The following is a 27,386-nucleotide window of genomic DNA, read 5'->3' on the forward strand; positions in this document are numbered from 1 at the left end:
AGTCTCCAAATGCGCCAAAACAGTAAAAGTCATTTGTATTTTTCTTAACATACGCCATCCAGTGGGTTCCTGGTCCCTCAGCTACATCTAAATTCACAATTCCACATTCTCCCAATTTCCACATAGTCTTCAGTAATGTATCCCGCATAAACACACCATGGAATCTTGGAATGCTGAATTTTTTCCTGGCAAAGTTGAGCAGATCTGTGTTTGTAAGCAATATGCCCAGTAGAATAGCTAATGAGTTTTTTTTGTATGGATTTATTGCATGGCTTCAGGTACAGTCCTTCCCAATTGCTGCTACTTCCATCATGCGGTTTTGTCTTCTTGCTTCTTCTACCTGCTCCTGGGAGTACTGGGCATTCTTCACTGTTCTGGCAATAGTCACAGCACCACCAGCAGTGAACCCTTTGCTGAGAGACCTGCGAGGGCACAATGAGGAAGGGGATAATTCCACCTGATGTCTCTGGTATCGATAGAACCCTGGGTGCCTTAATTGGTCCTTTATGTTTCACAGCATTTTTAGCTGCTTACATCGCTGTCACGAATCCGTTTCGTCAAACACCTTTGCTGGTGCTGCTGCTCCTTCTTCTTGGTGTTCATCCGCACCAACACAGGACCAGTCAACCTAGTCCCGAGGCTTCACCCACCTGGCCATGATACCGACTACATCCAGTTTTGGTGTGCAATGGGCTTTCCAGAAAGCATTTGACACGATGCCCCATTGCACGCTGTTAAAGAAGGTACGAGCATATGGAATAGGTTCACATCTATGAGAGTGGTTTGAAGAGTTGTGAGTTACAGAAACCAGTATGTTGTCGTCAATAGCAAGTGTTCTTCAGAGACAAGGGTGTCATCAAGAGAGCCCCATGAAAGTGCGATAGGACCACTATATATACATAAATGATTTGGCGGACAGGGTGGGAGCAGTCTGCTGTTCTTTGCTTATTATGCCATAGTGTATGGTAGGGCGGCAAAGTTAAGTGACTGTAGGACGGCACAAGATGACTTAGACGAAGCTTCCAGTTGGTATGATGAATGGATACTAGCCTTAAATATGGAAAAAGTACGTTAATGCAGATGAGTAGGAAGAACAAATATGTAATGCTCAGATACAGCATTAGCAGTGTACTGCTTGACACAGTCACCTCATTTAAAAATATGGGTGTAATGGAACGAGCCTATGAGGATTTCAGTAGAAAACATGAATGATCGATGTTGGGTTATTAGGAGAATTTTGGGCAAGTGTGGTTCATCTGCACATATAGGACGCTAGTGCGACCTGTTCTTAAGTGCTGTCCGAGTGTTTGGGATCCGTACCAGGTCTGGTTAAAGGAAGGCATCAAAGTAATGTAGTGGTGCGCTACTAGATTTGTTACTGAGAGGTTCGACCACCACCCAAGAGTTACAGAGATGCTTTGGGAACTCAAATGGGAATCCCTGGAGGGAAGGTGACATTCTTTTCGAGAAACACTAATACGAAAATTTAGAGAACCAGCATTTGAAGGTGACTGCAGAACGATTCTGTTGCCTCCAACACACATTGTGGATAAGGACCATGAAGAGAAGATATGAACAATTAGGGCTCCTACAGAGGCAGACGATCATTTTTCCCTCACTCTATTTGAGAGTGCAACAGGAAAAGGAAATGACTAGTAGTGGTACAGCGTGCCCTCCACCATGCGCTGTATGGTGGATTGCAGAGTATCGATGAAGATGTAGATTTTGATTAAAATCTCAGTCATGGAATCAATGGAATGCTGTAGTAGGGGCAGGAATAGGAAACAGAGATATGGGAGGAGATTCCTTAAGTTCTGCATTAAATTTGTTAGTAATACCAAGTAAAATGTTCCATAATAATAGGAGTAATACTCTTGCAGACGGCAATATGGAAAGACACTAACTGAATTACATCACAATGAGAGAGATAACAAATGGTTCAAATGGCTCTGAGCACTATGGGACTTAACATCTGAGGTCATCAGTCCCCTAGAACTTAGAACTACTTAAACCTAACTAACCTAAGGACATCACACACATCCATGCCTGAGGCAGGATTCGAACCTGCGACCGTAGCAGTCGCGCGGTTCCGGACTACAGCGCCTAGAACCGCATGGTCACCGCGGCCGGCAGAGAGATAACAAAATCAGATACTGGATAATAAGATGTGCCAAAGAGCAAACATGAACTCAAATCACAAGTAAGTAATGACAAAGAGTAGGCTCAAGCTTCACATAACACTTAGTACCAGTCAGTATACAAGGAAGTGGGATACTGAATTACTGAGAAGCGATGTGTATTTGAAAGTCTCTGAGGCTGTACATACTGTGATAATTAACACCACAGTATGCAGTTCAGTTGATAAGGAATGGGCATCCCTAAATATGTGCAGTCACAGAAATTGGGCAGACAAATATAGGTACAAGAACGATATCTGCAAAGAAACCTTGGACAACAGTACAAATACTCCATCTGATCGACGAAAGAAGGAAATACGAGTACAATAACGTTCAGGGAAAGCAAGGCGGCAATATTAACAAGTTTGGAATAGCAACAATAGGAACTGCCGGGAAACTAAACTGAAATAGCACTGGGAAAAATGTGAAGAAATCGAAAAGGAAAGGTCTGTGAGGACAGAGTTGACAGATAAGTCAAAATAACTTTCGGTGAAATTAAAGAAGCAAAGGCATAAACATTAAGCCTGCAAAGCAGTTCCACTGTTAAATGCTGAGTATAGAGCAGATAGGTCGAAAGAGTACATGAAGAGGAGGAGGAGGAGGAGGAGGAGGAATCTTTCATTACTATGACAGAACATGAAATGGGCATCAATTTGGATGTCATGGGGCATCAACCACCCCGGAGTCAGGGTTTCACAGAGCTATGAAAGAATTGCCATCAATGGACAGATAACACTCCTGCATAATTACTAAAATAATTGTGGGAAGTGATGACCAAACAATTATTCAAGTAAGTGAGTAGAATCTATGAAGATATAGAGCTGACTTCTGCAATATCCACAAAATGACAAAAAAAAAAAATTGAGGTACCTCTTAATAATGGAGTCAAGACTTAATGACACTTTCATAGAATATTTCCCTCTATAACGAGCATCCTACAACGAAAATAAAGCAAGCTGTTTGATCTTCTCAGGAAATAGGTATAAACTCTAGGGGAAGATGGCTAATACAGAATACGTACACACAACACAGAAACAAAATGAAAATGGGAGACCAAAAGAAAAGGGCTAAGGCACGGACACAGTCTCTCCCCTCCACTGTACAACCTGTCTATTAGAGAAGCAATGACAGAAATAAAAAAAAAATAGGAGCAAACGAGACCACTCACCGAATAGCAGAAGTGTTGAGTAGTAGACAAGCACACACAAAAGAGGAAGAAAACTTGCGAGCTTTCGGAATCAATATTTTCTCGAGCTAGAGAAAACACACACACACACACACACACACACACACACACACACACACGGGGAGATACAGGAGGCAGCAAGAGCGGTTTGAAGTGGATTGCTATTGACTGAGGGAGGCAGCCAGTTTGCTGGCAAGGAATGTGGGATAGATGGATGGATGGTAGATGTATGGGCTAGGCATGTGATGCAGTTCTGCTAGAGCCAGTGGGGAATAGCTCACAATGAAGGTGATGTGAAGATGAGAATTGGTAGGTGGTGATAGGACAGATGAAGAGGAAACTATTGGATGGGGAGTAGGGGGGGGGGGGGGAGGCAGTGGGTTAACAGAAAATGATGCCAGATGGGTTATGGATTAGATTGGATTGGATTGATGGGATAAAAGGTACTAAACTATGAGTCCCTCCATCCTATACGTCTCAAGTTGAGAACAGTCCTCAGAGAGGAAGGGAACAGAACACAAATCCTGATTAACCTGATTGTACCTAAGAATCAATAAAATGGAGAGAGACAAGGAAGTAGAAGTGAGAGAAAGGTAAAAAGGTGTAAGATGAGTGAAACACACTACCCAGAAAGCAGTAGGAGGCCCCCAGGACATGTTATTGATGGGAGATTCACCCTCTGCATACAGCCAATGTTTCCTCACCCTCCGTTACCACAAGAAAACTACCAATGAAGACAAGTTGATAAAATCTCAGTAAAAAGAATGATGATGATGGGACAGTAAATCAGTGACAGAGGTAAGAGAATACAAAGAATTCAAAAGGGAAGGCCAGGAGGCAGGCTGGAACACTGACCAAAGATAACCACAGCCTCCCTGAGTCAGAACAGCTGGGAGGCAGGCTGAGGCAATGCTCCAATCCCTCCAGCAGCCAATGAGGCTAATGTGACCTACCTCACAGAGAGTAGAGACCAGGTTCATGGGTAAAAAGTAAAATCGGACTAGCCACTTTGGTGTCATATGCATCAGAGGGAACATACCAGCAAGTTTAACATTTTTCCGTATGGTAGCCAAATTAGGGCATCCAGAATGATATGGGCCAGCATTAGATGGACGCCACATCAACAGTGCGGTGAATCCTCACCTTACAGGATGTGACCATGGTCAGCCAAGTGTGGCCAATATAAATCCACAGAATGAGAGAGTCCCCAGAAGCCTGAAAGGAAGATTACCACATGGCCATGGCCCCCTTTATTGTCCACTGTTAATTCTGAGACACCAAGGCCCAGTATCAAGTTCCAAGCCCCCAAAAACTGACAGCATCGAGTCGACTGAATGTCCTGTCCTGGTACCCCATACCTCCAAAGTCAGCATCCTGTTAGACAACTTGGCCAATCGATCAGCTTGCTCACTCCCCGGAATCTCAATGAGGCATGGGGTCCAGACAAAGACAACTGACCCTCCAGCATGGTCAGAAAGAAGATCCTGGACAGGCACAACCTATGGGTGTAGAGGGTAGCACTGGTCAATGCCCTGAAGACCATTCAGGGATTCACTACTGATTAGTATGTCTCACCAGCACAAGAATGGGTGTGACTGAATGCCCGATCAATGGCCACCAATTTGCAAGGAATACATGGCATCCATTCGGCCAGGAGTATATTTTACTACACCTTGCACGTGTGTAGGCAACATCATTTCGTATGACCAGTGTACAGCCATCAGTACCTACCACTTCTAAACCTGGAACTGCAGCAACACAGCCAGGAACACGCAGGAGAAAACCATGATGTCAACACAGTCTTGTGATCCAAATGAGAGGTCGAGACATATCTGATGATGTGGTACACACCATGGGGCACACTCAACTGACCCCTCACAAGTGATGGCAGTGGGGAAAGTTGGATTTCAGAGCAGAGACAGTGTAAGCGAACTGAGATCATGACGGGGCTTCTGTTGTGAGTGGTGGATCTCCCTACCAGGAAAAAGGACACAGTAGTTCAAACACTCAGGGAAGCAACAAATGTGTACAGCACAGCTGAGCAGTAGTTGGCATCTGATCTGTATGGGAGGGATCCCAGCCTGCATGAGTAGGCTGTTGACAGGGTTGGTCCAAAATGCATGTCATAAGTTAGAGTCCACAACAATGTATCAGGTCCAGCATCTGCAATGCGGAAGGCGATGCTGGGTCATATGCCAGACTCCCATAATCAAGACTGGACAGGATCAGAGCTTTGTAAAGCCACAAAAGTGTAGAGCAGTCTGTGACCTAACTGGTGATACTGAGACAAAGCAAAATATTAAGGTGTGACCAGCACATTTGCTGACCATTGCCTGGAGTTCCTGTGCTCCTGCAATGATGGGTACATATTCCTTGACATATGTAGGGAGTTTCCAGCACAGGCATCAATAGTGCGAAACCTGCATGGTCAGTACTACAGCAGGTATTTGGTAACACCGACCCTCCCACTCCCTACAATGGATGGCTAAGTTGGTGAAGATGGGGATGCCATCTCAACCAGGCAATGCAGATCAGTTTAAAAAAAGGTCAGACCCCACCCCATCGAACAATTGGTCACTGAGGTAGAGTGTGGCTGCACAGTACTATGGCGACAGAAGTGCATGACGCATGGCTTGGCAGCTGAAAATTGGAAGCCTTCCATATTGCACCACCCTGCAGCTGGCGTTCTGCAACACCCACCACAGGTGATGAGCAATAGAAGAGGCAAAAATCATCAGCCTAAAAGGACGGCGACATTTTATACGCTACAGCTGCAGCTAGAAATATGGATAACCACTAGAAAAGGGAGCACACCCAATACAGAACCCTGAGAGACAACATTCTCTTGTATATGGGGAGTACTGTGGGAAGCACCAGAAAGTGCAGTGTGGCAAGAAGTTTCAGAAAAAACTCGAGAGTGGGTCCTCCAGACCCCACTCATGCAGGGTAGCGAGGATGTCGTAATGCCACGTAGTTTCACAAAATTTTTGCAAGTCAAAGAAAACAGTGATAAGGTGATGACATCAGGCAAAAGCTAATTGGAGAACAGACCAAACTGTCAGCTGTAAAACAGGCTTTGTGAAAGCTGCTCTGGGACACAACCAAAAGACCCCAAGACTCAAGATACCAACACAGCTGTTGGTACAATGTAAGTTCGAACAGCTTGCACATAACATTGGTGAGACTAAGTGGGTGATTGCTGTCCATCTCAAGGGTGTGTTCAACAGGTTACAGTATCAGGGCAATCACACTTCTTCGCCAGTGGGATGGGAACTCAATCTTGCTCCAGATACACATGAGGCTGGTAATGCACTAGTAAATGTTTTGAGCATTTGGCTGTGGATGCAGTCTGCCACGAAGCCATGTCAGGGAAAGGACTACGGAACTGAGGAATTCCAACTCACTGAATGGAGCATTATATGGTTCCAGATGATTTGTAGTGAAAGGGAAGTGAATTTGTTCCACCCACTGTTTGAGGACACGAAATGGAGGCCGATGATCCTCTTACATAGAGGTGCAAGTACAACACAGAGCAAAATATTTGGTGACAGCATCTGGCACAGTGTAGACAACAGCATTTACGTAGACACCAGGTCTGCCTGTGGCATTAAATCCATGGAGGCACTGAATCTTTGCCCAAACTTGCAAAGTAGCGGTACACCATCCAATGGTTTTAACATACCATTCCCAGCATTATTGTTTGTGTCCTTTTATTAGATGGTGGACCCATGCCTGGAGCAGTTTAAAGGCAATGATGTTGTCTATTAATGGCTTTCTTATGGTATTGGGCAGCCTGTCTGATCTCTACTAGCCAGAGCGATTTATGGAGTCCGCCAAGGTACTGTCTTATAAAGGGGGGGGGGGGGGGTCGCGAGGAGTAGGGATACGTAAGCTTGCTGCTGATGGAATAGCTGCAGTTGTACTCTTTGTTATCGCCATTAACCCTGTTATGGCCTGTCTCCCACTGGGCATCTCAGGCTCCCTTTTCGTTAACGATTAACGCTGTCCTCCACTCGTTTCCAATGGAGGAAGGCAAGGTGATAGTGGGTGGAGCTCGAAATCTCGGCGAAATAGCGACCCAGAGTGCTGGAAACAGCAATAGGGTCCACTATAACATCATCTGCTACGGTCAGGCCGGAAATTGGGGGCTGGACCTTGGCCCAGAGAGCCATTGGTGGTTGACCCCCCACAACGGAAGAGGGAGTGGAACTGTTGAAACAACGGAAGAGGGAGTGGAACTGTTGAAACAATTAGTAAATGGAATCCAGCTAGCTTTTTTGCTATTCCGAAGAATGTGAAGACACCGTGAACACAACTGTTTATAATCAATGCAGTTTGCCATCGTATAAGAACGGTTTAGGCACAGCACGTTACTGCACGCGAATTGCGTTGAAGCGCGCCTCAGTCCACCCAAGGACCGTGAACGGCGTGGTAAAGAGGAAGTGCGAGAACTGGAACGTTCTGTGGTAATAAGGATAACGTTTGTAAGACATTCTACCTGGTCACCACAACTGGGGAAATGTTCATCGAAAGTCGCCAGGGAGGAGTAAAGCCTCCAGTCGGCCTTAGAATGCTGCCATTTGGGTGTGCACGTAGCTGGGGCAGGAGTCAGCAAATGGATAGCACACGGGAAATGGTCGGTCGAGTATGTGTCAGACAGAACGGACCACTGGAGACGATGGGCAAGCTGGCAGTGCATAAGAAGAGATCCAAAGGGGAATAGGTGTGCATTGAGTCTGAAAGGAACGTGTGTGCTCGTGTGTTAAGGCAGATGAGATCAAGTTGGTTTAGGTCAGCCAAGATGGCATCTCTGGGAAGTTTGCCCTGGTGACACCGAATGATGGAGGGATGTAAATGGTACAAAGGGAAAAGGTGTAGTGAGGAAGGAAAATGCAGACTGCAACAACTTGAAGCCGGGTTGCTGGGAGATTGTTTGACTATGAACATCATCCCAGATGAGCAGCATTACTCCCCCATGAGATGGAATGTCGTCCTTGGAAGGAACGTCAAAGCAGACCAGAAAGAATTGCGGGAGCTCAAGCGGCCGTGAGGAGACAATAGTGTTTTTTCGAGGCAGAGAAAAAGCGGAAGCTGCAATTCCCAGATCAGCCCTAAGCACTCTTTGTTCTATCTAAGGCTGCGAACTTTACATTGGAGGAGAGTCGTGACGAAAGGGGAGGAGCAAGAGAATGAACAGATGTCACCTCGGCAGCTGCCGAGTGGCAGCCTTTGAAGACTCACTGCTACAGGGCGCAAAGGCTGAAGGATCCTGCTCCACGAGATCTACAGAGGCGTTGGCATGCTCCCTCTGCCGGTCTGCCGAGTCCAGGGCAGAAAAACAGTTGGCAATGTGCACCAGCGACACGGAGGTCGACCGGGTGAGGGTATCACGTGCAGACACTGTGTAAGAGGATTCCAAAGTTGGCGAAGGAGAAGATCGTTTGCCTTTGTTTTGATTTCTTGGAGTCTTTCCGGTTGACAGAGGAAGACTGAGATGTTTGTTGGCTTAAGGGACGTAAAGGGTCTTTACAGGAGTATTCCTTCTGTCCTTCCTGGCCTGCCAGTTGTATAGCAGATGACTTCGCCCCATGAAGCGAAAGTCTGGTGGCTTGTTGCACAGTTGGAAGAGGCGGGGATGCTACTGTGACACTGGGCGATTTTACAACGATGGTGGTGAATTTGAGGTTGCATGTCTGCGAGGCCAGCCATGTCCTTCGTGGAGCGAGATGTAGCAAGAACAGTACTGTAAGTGCCAGACGATAGAACACAGGGTTTTTGCCTAGCCAACAACTTTTGAGCACCCACATAAGGCACTTTTCGCTTTACCCGGATTTCCTGGATAGCCCCTCATTGATATACATGGACAATCTCTGGAGGAGGCTGCATGGTCGCCATTGCAATTGATACAGTGGGGAGGAGGTGGACAATCGCTCTCATGGAGTCCCTACTATATGTTACACATTTGGCCAGATGTCGACAGGACATTCGAGTGTGGTTGGAACGATGACACTGCTATCAGTACATAGGGTTTGGAATGTGCGGGTGGACTGTGATAACTTCATAGCCTGATTTTATTTCTGATGTAAGCACCACCCTATCAAAAGTGAGAGAAAGAGTGCATGTGGGTACTAAGGACGCATCTACCTTTTTCATCACCTGATTGTCTGCAATGACATCCTGATCAGAGACGTTCATCCGGATTTCTGCCTTTGTCAGACCATCGAGCAGCCTAGTTTAAATAACACCACAGGAAGAATTCAGCGTTCGATGGACCTCGACCTGAAGAGGATAGCTGTGGAGGAGCCACGCTGCAAGGAGTTGTGCTTTAGAATCAAAAGTAGTCTAAAAAACTAAAGTGCCATTGCTTAAATGAGAGCAAGAACTTACGGGGCCAGCAATCACACTTTTCTGCATAATAAACAGGTTTACCATGGCACAGGACTGACCACCTTCAGTATGTGAAATGATGAGAAACCATGGTGCAACTGGGAGGGTCTACGAAACGTGATCTTCATTCCATTTAAGTTTAGTAGACGTTGACTGGGAAGAAGATGATTGGCTCGTTGTGAGAAAATACCCCATGATCGCCAAGGTCTCCGTTGGCATGCTCCTTCTACAACTGGGGGCACCTCAGAGGGGGCGTGCACACATTTTAGGTGACTGTTCACACCTCAGGTCACACCTGACAGAGGGACCACTCGGAAATTTGGGAAGGTAGCAGTTCAGGCAATCACCTGTCCCTGGGCCTGGCCTGTACCAGGGGGTACGTGCCAACCCTACCTGTCAACCTGTGGATGGGAATTACGCATTACCCAATCAATTGTTATACGTCAGACATGTGGGACAGCCTTCAGGAGCCCACAGGGATGAAGAAGAAAAAGAGGAACCACGAACACTGAGTGGAGGAAGGATAGGAGGTGAACGAAGAAAGAAGCAAGGGACCAAACAGTGGAGAGACTGTTCTGATAGCGGCTACTGAAAATGCAGAAGACATTTCCAAAAACATCCCAGACATGTACCCCCAGGGAGGGGAAAAAGAATACCAAGAGGATAGACATGCAGCATGGAAGGGAAACGATTCTGCAAAGGCTGGGGCCCCATGGTAGCCAAGCACAAGCCTGCCGAAGAGCGGCGAGCCCGCTGCGGACGGGGGGGGGGGGGGGGGGGGGGGATTCTACCTTCTGAAATACTAATACCAGGAAAAAGGTCCAGGTGTTCAATTCATAAGAGATGAGTACTGTCACCTATGATTTATTAGAATCGGTTCTCAGTGAACAAAAACATGGTTCAAATGGCGCTGAGCACTATGAGACTTAACTTCTGAAGTCATCAGTCCCCTCGAACTTAGAACTACTTAAACCCAACCAACCTAAGGACATCACACACATCCATGCTCGAGGCAGGATTCGAACGTGAGACCGCAGCGGTCGCGCGGTTCCAGACTAGCGCCTAGAAACTCTCGGCAACCCCGGCCGGCCTCAATTAACAAATAAAATAAACAGCATACCAAATATTTTTAGATGATGCTGCAACGTGACATTATGAGATAAAATTAGGGTAAATGAAACCAAGTGTAGAACACAAAAAAGCCGTTTGTGGTACTATAAACGAGAAGCAACTAATATGGTGTGGTCGCAAGAGGAGTCACAGAGGAAAATAACTTTAAAATGGATCCTTGGAAAGAGAAAGAAATGAGGTACACCACAGAAACAATGGATGGAAGGAAGATAGGGTGTGTCAAATTGCATCTGACGCTAGGGAGAAAAAAGAAAGGTTGCCTCAGATAGATAACTACACACAAAATGCTGTACGTAAAAATGCCTGGTCCTCGAGATAAGCACTCAGAAGCAGATAAGGCATTTTCCATTTCTCACACAGGTAACAGACAATTACGTGGTCTTTGGGTGTCTGAATTAAAATACAGCTGCACTGTCTCAGTAGCTTCATTCTGTCATAAAAAATCTGGGATATTTGTTGCCATCATGTGTTGTGTTAGGCAAGTAATAAGCCACTGTCTGTACTATGTCAGGTGGAGAACTTAAAATATCCTCCTGATGGACTTCCAAACTCTTGCAGCTGGTGAGGAATAATTTGTGTAATTTATATACTCTTACCATTATTTACTGTCCTTTTGCCTTAGTAACCAGAAAAGCTGCCAAGTTCTTTCCCAATGGCCTGCTCTCAAGGCTTCGCCTGCCTGTCCCCTATTTTAGAGCAATATTTGTCAACCCAGCAGGGGATAAGTATTCTGAAGTCTCTGGTACAAATGCCCGAGCAGTATGGTGGATTACACTTGTTACGTGCGCCATCCAAACCTTGATACTACTTCTATATTAAAACATTGTTATTTGGCTACGAATCTTCCAGTTCATTCGGCTGTTTATGTCGGTTTCTTCCTTGTATGTTCCCTTCTGTCTGGAAAGTGTATCTAGAAATTTAAATGACTACATAAATGAAGATCAATGTCCAGTTCCCTCTCTACAACATGTGAAACAGCAGACAAACGAAAGGAAAGGTTAATGGCTCAGTTCAAATACATGACTGAACCACTGAGCAGAAGACTGGTTGGTTTAATGATTAAAGGGGCCAATTACGAGGTCATCAGTCCCTCCTACCTGGAAAAGGCAAGTCAACAGAACTACACACCAAAGAATGGTACAGTGCATGAAACCCATGGCACGAAAACCCCAAAGGTCTAAAGAAAGACAACAAAACCTAGATAAAGGAACAAGGAAGAAGTAAATGGGGAGGGGGGGAGGAAGAAAGGTAGGAGAGATGTCTCATCCAAGGAGCAGCCAGAGGCCCCGAAAGGCAGTAAGTCCGATGGATATACCCACTGCCACTTACCAGAGGCAGCCCACCCTCCAATACCCAGAAAATACTAGCGACGGGACTGGGCGAGGAAAACAGAGAATGAGCACCAAGTCAAACAAAACACAGGCAGACAAACAACCCATGACAACCGCTGGCCGTTTGGGGCAGAGGAGGCAACTGGGTGTCCTGCCAACCGCTCAATAGGCTGACAAGGCCGAGGCATCCTCTATTAGAGAGTGGTAAAAGCCCCCTTTACGAATAAACTGTAAAATCAGGTCAGCCACTGAGGCATCATTCGCAAACAACAGGGGGTTTGCAAGTCAGGAAGATTAGGAGTCCACCGCAGTGTGGCTAGGTTACGAGAGTCAAGCAAAATGTGGACCAATGTCAAATGGGCACCACAATGACAGTACAGAAGATCGTTAGTGAGCCATGAAGCCCCACTCTTTTAAGATGGCAAGGATGTGGTGGTCCCATTTGGTATCACAATCTTTATGCAGAATGAAGAAGACTGCAACAAGGTCTTGAGGCAGGGCAAACGCTGTTCGGATAGACTCCAGGGTGACTAAATTATCTGCATTAGAGTGGCCTTGGCGAAAACGACCCTGGGACAAAGCCAGAAGGTCCTAGGATTCAATGAGCCAACACAGCCTTCGACTCAACATACGTTCAAGTAACTTGCACAGGCCATCCGTTAAGCTGACTGGACGATAGCTGTCCACCTGAAGAGACAATTTACTCAATTCAAAAACTGCAATAACCACACTTTCTCACCACTGGGAGTGGAATTCCCCGTTGTTCCAGAGAGAATTAAAAAGCGCAAGTGTATGACATTGGCTAGCCACCGATAAATGTTGAAGCATTTGGTTGTGCACCCCATCTGGTCCAGGAGCCATGTCATAGCAGAGAGCAAGGGCGTTTCTGAATTTCTGTTTACTAAACGGGGTATTATAATGCTGCAGGTGGCAGGGAACTAAAGATAAAGCGAGCTGTTCCATGTTTGAGAAAACGGAACACTGAGGCCCGAGTGAAATGCCGAGCAAAATGCTCAGCTGATGATCTAATGGGGATGGGGGGAAGAGGAACCCATGCCGGAGACGCTAGGGGACAGAAAAACCTAAAAAGAAGTAGTAGTAGTAGTAGTAGTAGTGGTGGTGGTGGGAGTTGTTGTTGTTGTTGTTGTTGTTGTTGTTGTTCATGGTGCTGGTGCTGGTGGTTATGGTTTTGGTGTGCACGGGCGTTCAAAGGTGAAGCTATTAGCGCCTTTACAAATATTCAACAAAATGAATATGGGTGAAAAAGCTAAAAACGTTGGCACACTCACTCACTCACTCACTCAATCAATCAATCAATCACACCTCACTGCTGCCTCACTCATGTTGACCCACACAATCACTCCACATCACATGTTGTTAAACAAGGGATATAGAAAAAGGTGCTACAGCTGGGATGAAAACAGAAGTAACGCCACAGAGGAGCTAAAACGATGGCACCAATAGCACAGGGATATGTGACCGATTAATATACATTAAGATCATCATCCCAAAATTTTCAGAAACTGGTTTGACAGATCACAAAATCTTAAAACTTTAACCACATTAGTTTCAATGTCACGTAAAATAAGAGGGCAAATCTGCCACTGCTTTCTGGTCCAAAAATAAAATACAGTCTTGTAAAATGTGGCATTCATGAGTACTGAACACTGTACAGGACTCCTTACTGTAGACATGATACTGTTGATGGGTATGGCAAAGAGGGTAACACTTATAACACTGTCCTGAGGCACACCATTCAACTGCTCAATACGATCTGACAGCATGTCACCAACACGAGACCTAAAAAAAAAAAACCGAGACAAGAAAGACCATACGAAGATGGGAAGGTGGCCACGAAAGCCCCATTGACGGAGTTACACAAGAACACTGTGTTTCCAAGAAGTATCATACACATTTGTAATGTCTAAGAATATACCCAGACAACGATGTTGACATACGAATCTTGCTGAATAGCCACCTCTAGTAGAGTCAGGTTGTCAACAGTGCACCGAAATCTCCAGAATCCACACTGAGAGCGGTTAAGGACTTGACTAGTCTAGTAACAACCAGACCAGACGACAGTTAATCATTCATTCACTCCAGAGTCTTTCCTACACAGCTTTTTAAGGTGACACTCCATCAAGTACTGGGACATGAATTGTTCTTTTCCTGGTTTGAGGAGAGGTATTAAAATTGTCTCTCCCCATTAGTTGGGAAAGTGATCTGTCTGCCGTATCAAATTAAAACATTCAAGAATTCCATTTGACGCGGCTGGCAAATGTCGAAGCATGCAGTACCCGATTTAGTCATGACCGCGTGTAGTATCATAAGTCTTAGAAAGTTCCAATTCCAGCTCCTACATCGCGATAGGATAAATGTAAGACTCAGAATGTTGGACTTTAAGTCCAATTTACGGGAAGATTGTACTTTCATAGGGGGGGCAGAATGTCATTTTTTTGCTCATAAACATTTCTTCGAGTGTACTTTGCTAAATAAATATGTTTTAAAAGGCATTCTAGGCATTGAAGGCTTTAAATATTAATTTACTGTAAGGGCAGCACAAACTGCCAATCCTTTTTGCCTTCTGTCAACTACTTGAACTTCAAATACTTTATTTGTTGATTTATGAAGATATTCCATGTTCACTGTTGCCTCCCCTGTTCGTGTGCAACTTCCACTTGTTCCTTGTGTTTCTAATGTGTTTTCTACACATCTTTACATCGGAATGTTTTCTTTTTGTCACAACATTACTTTAATTGGAAGAGCATACAAGAAATGCACTACAGGGCCTGACGAAAGCCAAAAGCAAATTTAGTTAATGATGATAATAGTGCAAATAAAAGGTATTTGGTCAGTGAGAGTGCTGCAGGCTGTTGTAGGTTAGAATCAACATGTGTTTCAACTTCCTTAGTGACTGTGAGTGGTATTTCTAGCAATGAAAATATTAGTACCAGTCCTTCCAGAAGCAAGCTGAACACCGATTAAGTGCAGAGTCTTTTTTAAGAACTAAACATAATAATAAAGAACAGACAAGTGTCAATGTTATCAACGACACTAAATTGTCATCCTATGCCATATCTTCATTTGCAGCTTGTAAAGTATGTCTTGTTAGTGACACTTTTTTGTTATGAAGATACCACTGCCAAATACGGACTTGCTAATAAACTATTTCTGAAATGTAGGAACTGCAATGCTCAGTATTTATTCTGTAGCAGTAGAAAGATTGACAATGGGTATGAAACTAATATTTGGTTTGTGTGTGGGTTGCGTACTATGGCTACAGGTGAATTAGCTGGTAAGGCACTACGTGCAGTTATGAATCTCTCAAGTGGTCCGACAAGATTTCGTAAGTATATAGGTACGTTATATGAAGCTGCTAAGCATTGTGCCATTGCCTCTATGAAGGTTGCTGTCAATGAGGCAATTGAAATTAATGATAATTCTACAGGTGTTGCTGTGGCTATTGATGGGCCGCGGCAGCATAGAAGGGATACCAGTCTGAATGGTGTAGTAACCGCAACAAACATGGATCATAGCAAAGCTCTAGATGTAGAGGTACTGAGTAAGTACGGTCATAAGTGTGACTCTACAAAGGGTGAAGAAAAACTCAAATCTCATAAAGAAAGTTCTGAACATAGTGTAAATGGGAACACGGAAGCTCCAGATCCGTTGGTATGTTTGGAGTGAGGTATATAAACCATTTGGAGGATGGAGACATTGAGAGCTTCAAGCATGTGGTGTCCAGAAAGGAATGGAAACCCACCTTTGCAAGTTTAGGACAGATATGAATGGCATAAAATTACCGGATGGAAAACCACTATCTGGGAAAGGTAGGCTCACAGACAAAGAAATAAGAGAGTTTGAGAACTATTATGGTATGGCAATTAGAAGGAACTGTGACAGTGCGAGGAAAATGAAGCAGGATATCTGGGAAATTTATTTTCATGAACTATCAGCTGACAAGAAGCCTTGTCATGCCTTGTGGCCAAAAGGACCAACCACGTGGCGCACATATAACCGTGCTCTAGCGGCTGGTCAACGCTACAGTTATAGGCACTCATTGACTGTTGAAGTGTGCAATGTAATAAAACCAGTTTTTAGAAGTCTGACTGATCAAACCTGTTGTGAAAGTGTTTGCATCAAAAAACACAGAACCCAAATGAATCATTTAACAGCGTCATATGGTCTAGAATTCCTAAAACAGTGTACATATGTAAGGATAAATGTAATTAGGGTGTTTACGATGCATTTCTTTCATACAGTGTATACACAGACAAGGAAAAAAATCCCAGATTTCCCAGGTGAAAACACACTTTTTACAAGTTAAGTGACAGTGGAGCTGTAAAACGTACCAAAATTTTAATGGGAAAGGTTTTATACACCAGTGAAAAACTTCCCACAGGGTGTATACGCGGACAAGGAAAAAATTCCCGGATTTCCCGGTTAAAAATATCCTTTCTCCCGGGTGAAAATACACTTTTTCCGTGTTAAGTGACAGTATACTTTTCCTCGGAACTGTAAAACTTATCAATCCATTAAATCATTACGGTTTTATACGCCAGTGTAGACTTTCCCGACACTTTACAAAACGAAACTTGGGGGAAAAACACGTTTTCGAAACATCTGTGATGCGCACCAACATGTAGGCTGCATATTTTCGTATGACGAAAGTATAAATTCGAATTCCATGAAACACCGCCATGTAACTTTCCGAAGCATTGAAATTGAGATTGCGATGTGTAGCCAGTCATAGCTATGTCACGTGATGTCGCCAGCCGATGACGGCGGATATTCAGAGCATAGGACACGTGATGTAGTCAGCCAATAGCAACATCATTGTTCCATAGGGCTACCACACAAATGGAAAAAATTAATGGTTTAAATTAATATACATGGTGTTGTTACAAGCAAAGCAAAGCTTTCACATATAATACTGGTCTCTAAGATTAATAAGCTGCAAGAGAATCTAAGTTTTCACGTATAATATTGATCTTTTTAGCACGTGTTGCACGTGTCATGCAAATGTGCCAGTAAAATTTTTGATAACGACATAAATGTCTGATCATCTGGGCTCGGAATTCTTCAAACAGTCGTCCACAAAGAGTTGATTTTTAAATGAGAGTCAAACGCTTTGTGATTTAAGAAATTCATCGCAAATTCTCACACATATTTCACCTTGCGTAAAAAGGAAATTGACTCAGAAAGTAACGCTTTTCAGACCACCATTCGCAATATCTTCCCACGACTGTTAGAAATACGTTCGTTTCAGCAGCTGCCACAGAGTGCCAGATAACAGGCGCCACCGCGCTTGTGCAGCTATAACGACGCGCGAAGCCTGTATGTTTGTACGTGTAAAACATTGAAATATCTTATATCACAAAAGAATCAAGACAGAGGATACTCCAAGAGCATCGGAATTTCGTGAACCATACTAAAATGCATAATTTGGCTCAAAGTGCACATTCGTATGTGCAGATTCAGCTTCAAATTTTCTTGGCCTACCAGTACTGTATTATCTCATGTTTGGTTCTTTATTATGGCATAATGCCATACGTGCTAGATATATAGAAGATGAAAACGTGCACTTAAAATGCAGCGACCAGTTGAAACTAGCCAATGGTGTGGAATTAAACACTTCGTTTCAAATAAATGGACTGCCTCAGCGAAAAAGATTAATAAAAGCCAAATTTCTTTAGCAAACCGCCAAAAATAACTTCATTGTTCTGCAAGGCGATTAATCTTTGACTGTCAAAAAGGTGGAAGTAAAATAAAAACTGAAACTAGAAACTTATTTTAGCCTTCCGTAATTATGTGAATGTATTTTAATTCACTTGATAGCTCCTTGTCACAGAAATCTGTTTTGTTTTCATTTGACATGAGAGCAATAAACGAAGAGGAAACAGCAACTACTCTTAAATACGAGTCAAGTGAAGACTACCCACCTCCCCATTACGACGCAGACTGCTCTGTGTATCAGTCCCGGATATACGATATTTCCGAACCGGGGCAATACCAGATAGTGCCGCCCCACCCCCCCTCCCCCTACCCGCTCCCTATAGCGTTTGAGGTACGACGCCAAAAATTAAACAGACTTTTCAAAAAATGTTCATTTTGTAGCGCACATCTTTCTGAAGATGTCTGATACATAAAACATGTCTTCGAGGAAATCTAAGACATGTTGTGCATCTTCATGTTTTCGCGTCATAAAGACTGTTCCATAAAATTTCGGGCGTACAGCCGCATAAATTCAGTTTCTTGTTCTAATATTTCGGCTGAATACCGTCCAGCCATCTTCATAGTGAGCCGAGGTGACCAACGCTCCAGCACTTGCTTCGTCCTTTTGACTCGAGTTTAAAAGAGGGAGCGAGTGCTTGAGCGTTAGTCACCTGGGCTCTCTCTGAAGATGGCTGGACGGTATTCAGCCGAAATATGAGAACAAGAAACTGAATTTATGCGGCTGCACGCCCGAAATTTTATGGAACTGTAAGACATGTTATTTGGTCTTGAGTGTGCCAAAGTACAGTGCCACGCATCTTCACTCAACATTCTTCTATCGCACATCACCATATTTCGCTCTGTCGAATTCAAATGTGTATATTTTGTAATGAATGCCATCAAACTATTTTCAGGGCAGTAGAAATTAAAATATCCTGTGGTGCCTCTCCTGCTCCACGTCGGCCGTTTTGACATCTTGTCCCTCTTTAAAAAATTTAAAAAAAAATAAAAAAATCGCAATTAATACTAGATGGGATTACTTGTAACCGGGAGAACAAGACCTCTTCAGAAAATCTGCACTCTTTATTGCCTATTAGCTAATAACTTGCTGTTTTGTGTGACATAAAATTAAACATAGGACACAAAAAACCAGTAAAGACAAGAGACAAGCAAGAGTGTACACACTTCTTCAATCCTTAAGTCCTAGCAAATTTTTCTCCCTATTCTTGCTACAGCTTTACATGGGTGCTTTCCTTTCTGCGAAAGAATCTATTACCTCATCAAAGTCCGTCAAACGTTTTGTTACACGAAAAAACAATGTCGTTGTCTAATACTGAAAAAGCCATTAATACAAATAGTACCCAAGACTGATGTGGTTTCTCGAGCTGATTACGTGTATTTTGTCACTGTCTGCTACATAAAAGGAAATAGGTCTGTCTAATACTGCAGCCATTGTAATACACATCAATTAAACGAGACCGTTTTGGAACAAATGGTTATATAATTCACGAAGTACGCGTATAAAATGAAAAGACCTACTGCAAGCAAAAAGCTTTATGTTAGGAAATAGTTTCATATTTCATTCATAGGCAGCTTCTCAAGTATGAGATCGAAAAGTAGAGGCACGAAATTTTTCTATAAATTTCGAATTGTCATATTCTTCCATAATTTGTGTGATTTCACCATTTCTTCTCCTTCCTCGTTCTAACAAACAATCTTGTCATCACTAATTGTGTAACTATTCCTGCCAGTGTCAAAACTTATTCTCCGGTTAACTCCGCCAACCCTGCCACAATCACCGGTTTAGTTCTCCAGCGTTTATTCTCCGGTTACGTGTAATTAAGTGTTCGTACGCGTTTTCCGCGCTACTCCCAGACTAGAACTTAAGCGCCTGCTAGCTGGGGACTGCACAACTGGCCCTTACTAGTTCAGCGGTCTGGCCAAAAACTTCGTGAAAATTTTATTTTCTTGGATATACCGAGAAGTTAACAAGAAATCTTTCTTACCTGTTATTCCTGTTAGTCATTTATTTCCACTCTGGTAGTTTCAATCTAAGGCTTTCGCTAGTAATTATAACAACGCTGATAATTTGCAGACCCAGTCAAGCACATAAAACAGCGATTGGCATTCACCCGTCGCCTTTTGTCTGCAGGAAAGTTTATTTCTAGATGCGACGGGGATTCCCCTGGCAGAGACATCACGTACACTGTGCACGCATTCAAAAATCAATTTATGATTCAATTAGAAATAAACTTAGAATGTGTTCAAATACTAACAGGGATGCGTTCCAAAATCATGTGAATAAACAATAGACCAACGTGCGTTGGATGCTAGGCGCTTTGTAAACAAGGTTTTTTCCCTCAAGAATATGAATTTACCGCCCAGGGCAGATATCCCGGTTTGCCTCCGCCGCTTAGATCCGAGCCTGTTGCGCGTGCGTGAAGCTGGTAGCTTGGGCGCGCCAGTAAAATTTTGCCGGGTAGCATCTGGTCGCTTGCAGCTATTGCTTATACAGTTAACAGCAACATTTCTGTAGCCAGAAGCGGGAGAAGGTACTACACATACGCGACTCAACTGAGCTTGCGTATGAGCCCGCTCGCAACTGCTCGAACGAATCTAATGTAAACAGTTGTGACATCACGCTCATCGGAGGCAATTTGTTGTTCTGAAGCATTGCATTGTCATCCTAAAGCCTTTGACACATTTTTCTGTTGGCAGACACTTGTGTGAGCACGGTGTTTTGTTGTTTGTATATGACGCATTTAGTATGCAACTTTAGTTTTATTTTCGTCTTTCTTCTCTCGTTCATGTTTTATTGCTGCAGTAATATCCTTTGTTAGAATATTGGTTCATACCAGTCAATATTATTGAAATCTAACTGAAATTACAGAAATCTAACTGAAAACTCTGAAACAATGAAAAATTTCCCGGAATTCTAAAAAATTCCTCTGTTTTCTTCCGGTTTTCTCCCGGATGAAAAAATTCCCACGTTTTTCGCGGATCTCCCAGTTGTCCCAGGTCGTATACACCCTGTCCCAGCACTTTACAAAATTAAATCCACAAAAAATAACATTTTGGAGAGATCTTTCATGCACAGCTACATGTATACTGCACATTTTCATATTACGGAAGTTTTTGTTGTTGTTGTTGTTGTTGTTGTTGTCTTCAGTCCTGAGAGTGGTTTGATGCAGCACTCCATGCTACCCTGTCCTGTGCAAGCTTCTTCATCTCCCAGTACTTACTGCAACGTACATCCTTCTGAATCTGCTTAGTGTACTCATCTCTTGGTCTCCCTCTACGATTTTTACCCTCCACGCTGCCCTCCAATACTAAATTGGTGATCCCTTGATGCCTCAGAACATGTCCTACCAACCGATCCCTTCTTCTAGTCAAGTTGTGCCACAAACTTCTCTTCTCCCCAATCCTATTCAACACCTCCTCATTAGTTATGTGATCTACCCATCTAATCTTCAGCATTCTTCTGTAGCACCACGTTTCGAAAGCTTCTATTCTCATCTTGTCTAAACTATTTATCGTCCATGTCTCACTTCCATACATGGCTACACTCCATACAAATACTTTCAGAAACGACTTCCTAACACTTAAATCAGTACTTGATGTTAACAAATTTCTCTTCTTCAGAAACGCTTTCCTTGCCATTGCCAGTCTACCTTTTATATCCTCTCTACTTCGACCATCATCTGCTATTTTGCTCCCCAAACAGCGAAACTCATTTACTACTTTAAGCGTCTCATTTCCTAATCTAATTCCCGCAGCATCACCCGATTTAATTCGACTACATTCCATTATTCTCGTTTTGCTTTTGTTGATATTCATCTTATATCCTCCTTTCAAGACACTGTCCATTCCGTTCAGCTGCTCTTCCAGGTACTTTGCTGTCTCTCATAGAATTACAATGTCATCGGCGAACCTCAAAGTTTTTATTTCTTCTCCACGTATTTTAATACCTACTCCGAATTTTTCTTTTGTTTCCTTCACTGCTTCCTCAATATAAAGATTAAATAACATCGGGGAGAGGCTACAACCCTGTCTCACTCCCTTCCCAACCACTGCTTCCCTTTCATGCCCCTCGACTCATAACTGCCATCTGGTTTCTGAACAAATTGTAAATAGCCTTTCGCTCCCTGTATTTTACCCCTGCCACCTTCAGAATTTGAGAGAGAGTATTCCAGTCAACATTGTCAAAAGCTTTCTCTATGTCTACAAATGCTAGAAACGTAGGTTTGCATTTCCTTAATCTTTCTTCTAAGATAAGTCGTAAGGGCAGTATTGCCTCACTTGTTCCAATATTTCTACGGAATCCAAACTGATCTTCCCCGAGGTGTATTACGGAAGTACAAATATGAATTCCCCAGATACAGCATATTAAGTATTGCGAACATACAAATATGAAAAGTTAATAGTTTAAATTAATATACATATAGTATAGCTACAAGAAAAGCTAAGTTTTTTCGTAGAATATTGGTATTTCCTTTGCGTGTGTTCCCCTTTAAGATATATCGAGCACAAATGCGCCAGTAAAACTTTAAATAATGACATAAATCACTAGTTTTCTGAGCCCAAAATCTTTCTACATTCTCACACATAACATAATTCACTTTGCATAAAAGGAAATTTACTTTTAAAGTAACGCTTCTAAAACCACCATTCGCAATATTTTCCAGTGACCTGTTAGTAGTGTAAACATTTGTAATGTCACACTCATAGAAAGTAGTTCTTTGAAAGTATTGCACAGTCATAGTCCTAAATCCCTTGCCACATTTTGCTGTTGGCAGACACTTTTGTGTGCACTGTGTTTAGTTGTAAATGGTGCACTTTCTCTCCAACTACAGTTTTATTTTGGCATCCTTCACTCGTTTATGTTTTGTTGCGGCAGTATTATTTTGCAGTACCTGTTAGAGTATAAGCTCTTACCACACAAAATTACAAAAAATTGCTTGAAAATTAAAACGAAAAATTCCCAAAATTTTATAAAATTCAAAGCTTTTCTTCCAGACGGAAAAATTTCCGGGGTTTTCCCGGTGCATATACAACCCGTTTCTTTTAACGATGGCAATACAGGGAGAGTTAGGCTGCTTCAAAAGATAGGCATACAACCTGGGAAAAATATGTTTATGGCGTATTCGAGTTGGATGCTGTTAGTGTGAAGAAAGCAGATTATTAAGTGTCTATGAATGCTACGAAGGAAACAATTGGATTGTTTGGGGGAAGAGACCAAACAGCGAGGTCATCGGTCTCATCGGACTAGGGAAGGAAGTCGGACGTGCCCTTTCAGAGGAACCATCCCGGCATTTGCCTGGAGCGATTTAGGGAAATCACGGAAAACCTAAATCAGGATGGCCGGACGCGGGATTGAACCGTCGTCCTCCCGAATGCGAGTCCAGTGTGCTAACCACTGCGCCACCTCGCTCGGTACGAAGGAAACAATACACTCATGAATGCCAGGAGGGCCAGGGAGGATGATTAAAGGGACCAAACTACTAGGTCGTCAGTCTCTTTTTCTCAGACACACAGGCCTACTTGACTGTACACCAGAGATGGCCTACCGCACAAAACCCAGTGGAAGAAAATCCCAAGGTCTACCAAAAGGTCAATGAAGGCTAAATAAGGGAAGAAACGAGGTGAGGTGCCCTCTCTAGGCAGCTGCCAGAAGCTCCTGAAAGCATAACGCATTGAGGGGACATACACCCCCCACTCCCATTAATTACCAGAGGTACCCCCCCCCCTCCACCCCCGAAAACTGCCTTAGAAAGGATAGCAACATGAACAGGGCAAGAGAAGCAGGGACAGACAAAAGACGAGCAAGTCTAACAGACCATGTGAAAAGGAGGGGGGAGGGGGGGGGGGGAGAGTGAAAGAGCAGGTAGGGTGAGGGCCGGAGTGGACCACCAACCAGCCATTACCCAGTCTGGGCTGAGGAGACAACAGAGTGTTCTGCCAAACCCTCAACGGGCCAAGATTGTCAAGTGCCCCCCCCCCCTTAAAGAGAATGGTAAAAGCCTCTTTCACGAATAATACAAAAAAGTATACCAACGACTGAGACACTGTCTCCTAATAGCAAGTGTAGTGAGTCAGCGAGTCCACCGCAGGGTGGCTAGGTTGGGGCAGTCCAGTAAAATGTGGTCCACTGTCAAATGGGAGCCACAACTACAGTGGGTTGGATACTCACTATGGAGAAAATGACCATGAGTCAGCCAAGAATGGCCAATTCGGAGCCAGCAAACAATGCTGTAGTTCTGGTGAGGGGCCTGCATGGAGGATCTCCACAGATTTTTAGTCTACTTTATCACCTGTAGTTAGTTTGGTAAAGTCAGAGTGAGCCATTCCATATTCCAGGCACCTAAAACTCGACGGCATAATATCGACTGGAGATCTGTTTCCGGAATAGGAAACTCAAGAGGCAGTTTACTGGTAGCCGATTTGGCCAGACTATCAGCAAGTTCATTGCCTGAGATCCAGACATGGTCGATATCCAGACAAATGTCACAGAGCGTCTGGACTGTTCAAGGGCATAAAGGGAATCTTGGATAGCCATGACCAATGGAAGGTGAGATTAACACTGGCCAAGGGCTACAAACTGCTCAAGGAGTCACTGTAGACGAGAAACGACTCACTGGCACAGGAACAGATATGCTCAAGAGCACAAGAGACGGCTAGCAACTCCACAGTGAAAACACTACAGCCATCCGGCAAGGAGCACAGATCAGTGTGTACCACGTGAGCATAAGCAAAGCCTACATGAACAACCACCATAGAGCCATCAGTACAGACTACTCCTGACCCCTGGGAAGCACCAAGGATGGAGAAAAAGTGGTGGCGGAGGGCCTCACGATGAACCGAGTCTTTTGGACCTTGTGATAGGTTAAGATGAGGCTGTAGCTGAGGGATGCACCATGGAGGTGTATGTGAGTGGATCCAGAGGAGAGGTGGTAGAGGAAACAGATCTGGGCCACCATTTCGCAAGATGGATTTCCATGTTTGGAAAGAGGAGACAGTACTTCGGATGCTTATGGGAGCTGTGAACATGTGTAGCATAATTGACAAGCTTGTTTTGGCACCTGATCTGTAATGGAGGGACCCCAGTCTACATGATTAAGCTGTTCACTGGTCTACTTTGAAAGGCTCCTGATGCAATTCAAACCCTCACACTGGTGTATCCACAATACTTAGGGTGATGCCAAAACGTATGTCTGACCCCCATAATCAAGACGGGACTATATGAGGGCTTTGCAAAACTGCAGAAGGGTAGTGAAATCTGCACCCCAGCTGGTTTTATTCAGCCAGCTAAGCGTATCGAGTTGCTGCCAGCAATCTCTCTTGCGCTGGGGAAGACGGGGAATCCACATCAACCAAGAATTGAAGACAAGTGCTAACAAGTGGCAAGTCTCCACCACATTGAATATTTAGTTGTCGAGGTAAGGTTCTGGGTGAACGGTAAGACATTAACACAAGTGCATGACGTGAGTCTTGATGGTTGAAACCGAAAGCCATGGGTGAGGCCCCATGACTGCACCTTTCATATGGCACCTTGCAGTTGGCTTTCAGTGACACCCACACAAGAGGAGCAATAGTAGAGGCAAAAGTCAGCAGCACACAAGGAGGGTGATACCGATTACCCCATAGCTGTTGCTATACCATTGATGCCTGCCAGAAAGAGAGGGACGCTCACTACAGAGCTCTGCAGGTTAATAATTCTCAGATGCTGATATTTGAGCATAATGCAGAGCAAAATGTTAGGTGACAGCGTCTACATCAGTGTTGACAGTGCCATTCGAGGTAGTACCATGCACACCTTCTACTGTCTGGTATCTGTAGACACATCTGATCTTTGCCCAAACCTGCGAAGAAGAAGTAGTGGTCTAATGGTTGAAATGTACTCTTCCCAGCAGTCTCACTTCCATCATTTCATTATGTGGCAGACATGGGCACGGAGCCCCGTAAAGGTGATGATGTGCTCCATTGATGGGTGCCGCTTATGGCACTGGAGAGCCTGCCTACAACCTCTGATGGCCTCTGCTATTTCTGATGACCACCAAAGAACTGCCTTCCGCTGGGGCAGGCTCAAGGTAGAGGGAATCGCTAAATCAGCTGCCAAAAGAATGGCTGTAGCTGTATTCTGGACTGCCTCATCGATCTCTTCACACAGTGGGGAGCCGAGGGCGACAGCAGAGGCGGCAGCACCCCAGTTAACATTGTTGACAGCTCATCTTGGCAGGTGTCCAGGGGAGCAATGCTGAGGGAGGGACAGGAAGATCGAGAAATCATAACTAGTGCACAGGTCATCATGGACTCACCAGTAGATGAATGTGAGAAGACAAGGGCTACAAGTAGAAATACCAATGGCTTAGAAAGTACCATGTGCATGCAATTAAGTGTGTGGTGGCACATTCAAGCGACAAAGGTCAAGTTGAGCCAGTAAGTTTCCAAGGTCTCTACCATGGCCAGTGATCATGTTTCCACCCCAAAAAGCAGTATGGGCACTGAAATCACCCAAGATTAGAAAAGGTGGGGGAAGCTGAGAAACCAATGCAAACGATGTGTTCAGAGTCATTTTACCATTGCAAGGGAAGTAAACACTGCAGATGGTAATATCCTGAAACGCCCTTTCCCGAACAGCCACATCCTCCATATGTGTGTCAAGAGGCACAGATTCGTTTCGTAGTGTGTTCAGAGCATATGTGCAAACACTGCCCGACACCCTGTCATAGATAGCACTATCCTTATAATATCCCCAGTATCGACAAAGGGATGAGGTCCCTCCTGCTGGAAACCGTGTCCTGAAGGACAATGCACAAGGCAGGGGAAGTGCTTAAAAGCTGTCTTAACCAGGTGTGGAAAAATCTGCTACAGTTCCACTGGAGGCCAATATTGTTCGTGTAGTCTGAGATCATGAAGGGATCAAGGAGGTGGGTTTTGCCCTAGGGTCCTCTGCTGTCACTGGTTGAGGGGATAAGGCATCAAACACACAGAGGTTCCACGTTCCATTGTGTGGTGTGGCCTTAAGCCTCAGGGGCTGCAAGAATCTCTGCCCTTGCCATAGAAGTGGAACAGGCAGGTTCTGGTGGCATGGGGGCCACTGGAATCTGGTTTGAGGATTTGCATGATTGTGAAGACTTCTCTGAACCAGTTTCACGTGGTGGTGATGATGATGATGATGATGACCACCACCACCACCACCACCACCACCACCAATCCCTGCAACCAACAGCCTGTGGCTCTTTCAGACATTGGCTGGTATTTGATTGTAGACCAACAGAAGCCTCTGTTGGAAGTGTACAAGGGACCCCTTTCTGATGCGAGAAGCTAGAGCAAAGCAATATGTCTTCGGCTGGGAGGTGGGGACCGATGTCCCCAATGAGTGAAAAGCCAAGATTCCAAAGCAGGTGAGGGGGGGGGGGTGGGCAGCATCAAGAGGAAAGCCCCAAACCATCAGGGGAG

At 44.2% G+C, this 27,386-nt stretch overlaps 1 protein-coding gene across 5 annotated transcripts in view; it reads right to left on the reverse strand.

Moving 5' to 3' along the window:
• LOC126185177 (inositol hexakisphosphate and diphosphoinositol-pentakisphosphate kinase) overlaps positions 1-27,386 on the reverse strand; it is a 578,601-nt gene that overhangs the window by 498,466 nt on the left and 52,749 nt on the right. The gene's annotated exons all lie outside the window — the stretch shown is intronic.

Source organism: Schistocerca cancellata, chromosome 4 (assembly GCF_023864275.1).
Source record: "Schistocerca cancellata isolate TAMUIC-IGC-003103 chromosome 4, iqSchCanc2.1, whole genome shotgun sequence".
NCBI lineage: Eukaryota > Metazoa > Arthropoda > Insecta > Orthoptera > Acrididae > Schistocerca > Schistocerca cancellata.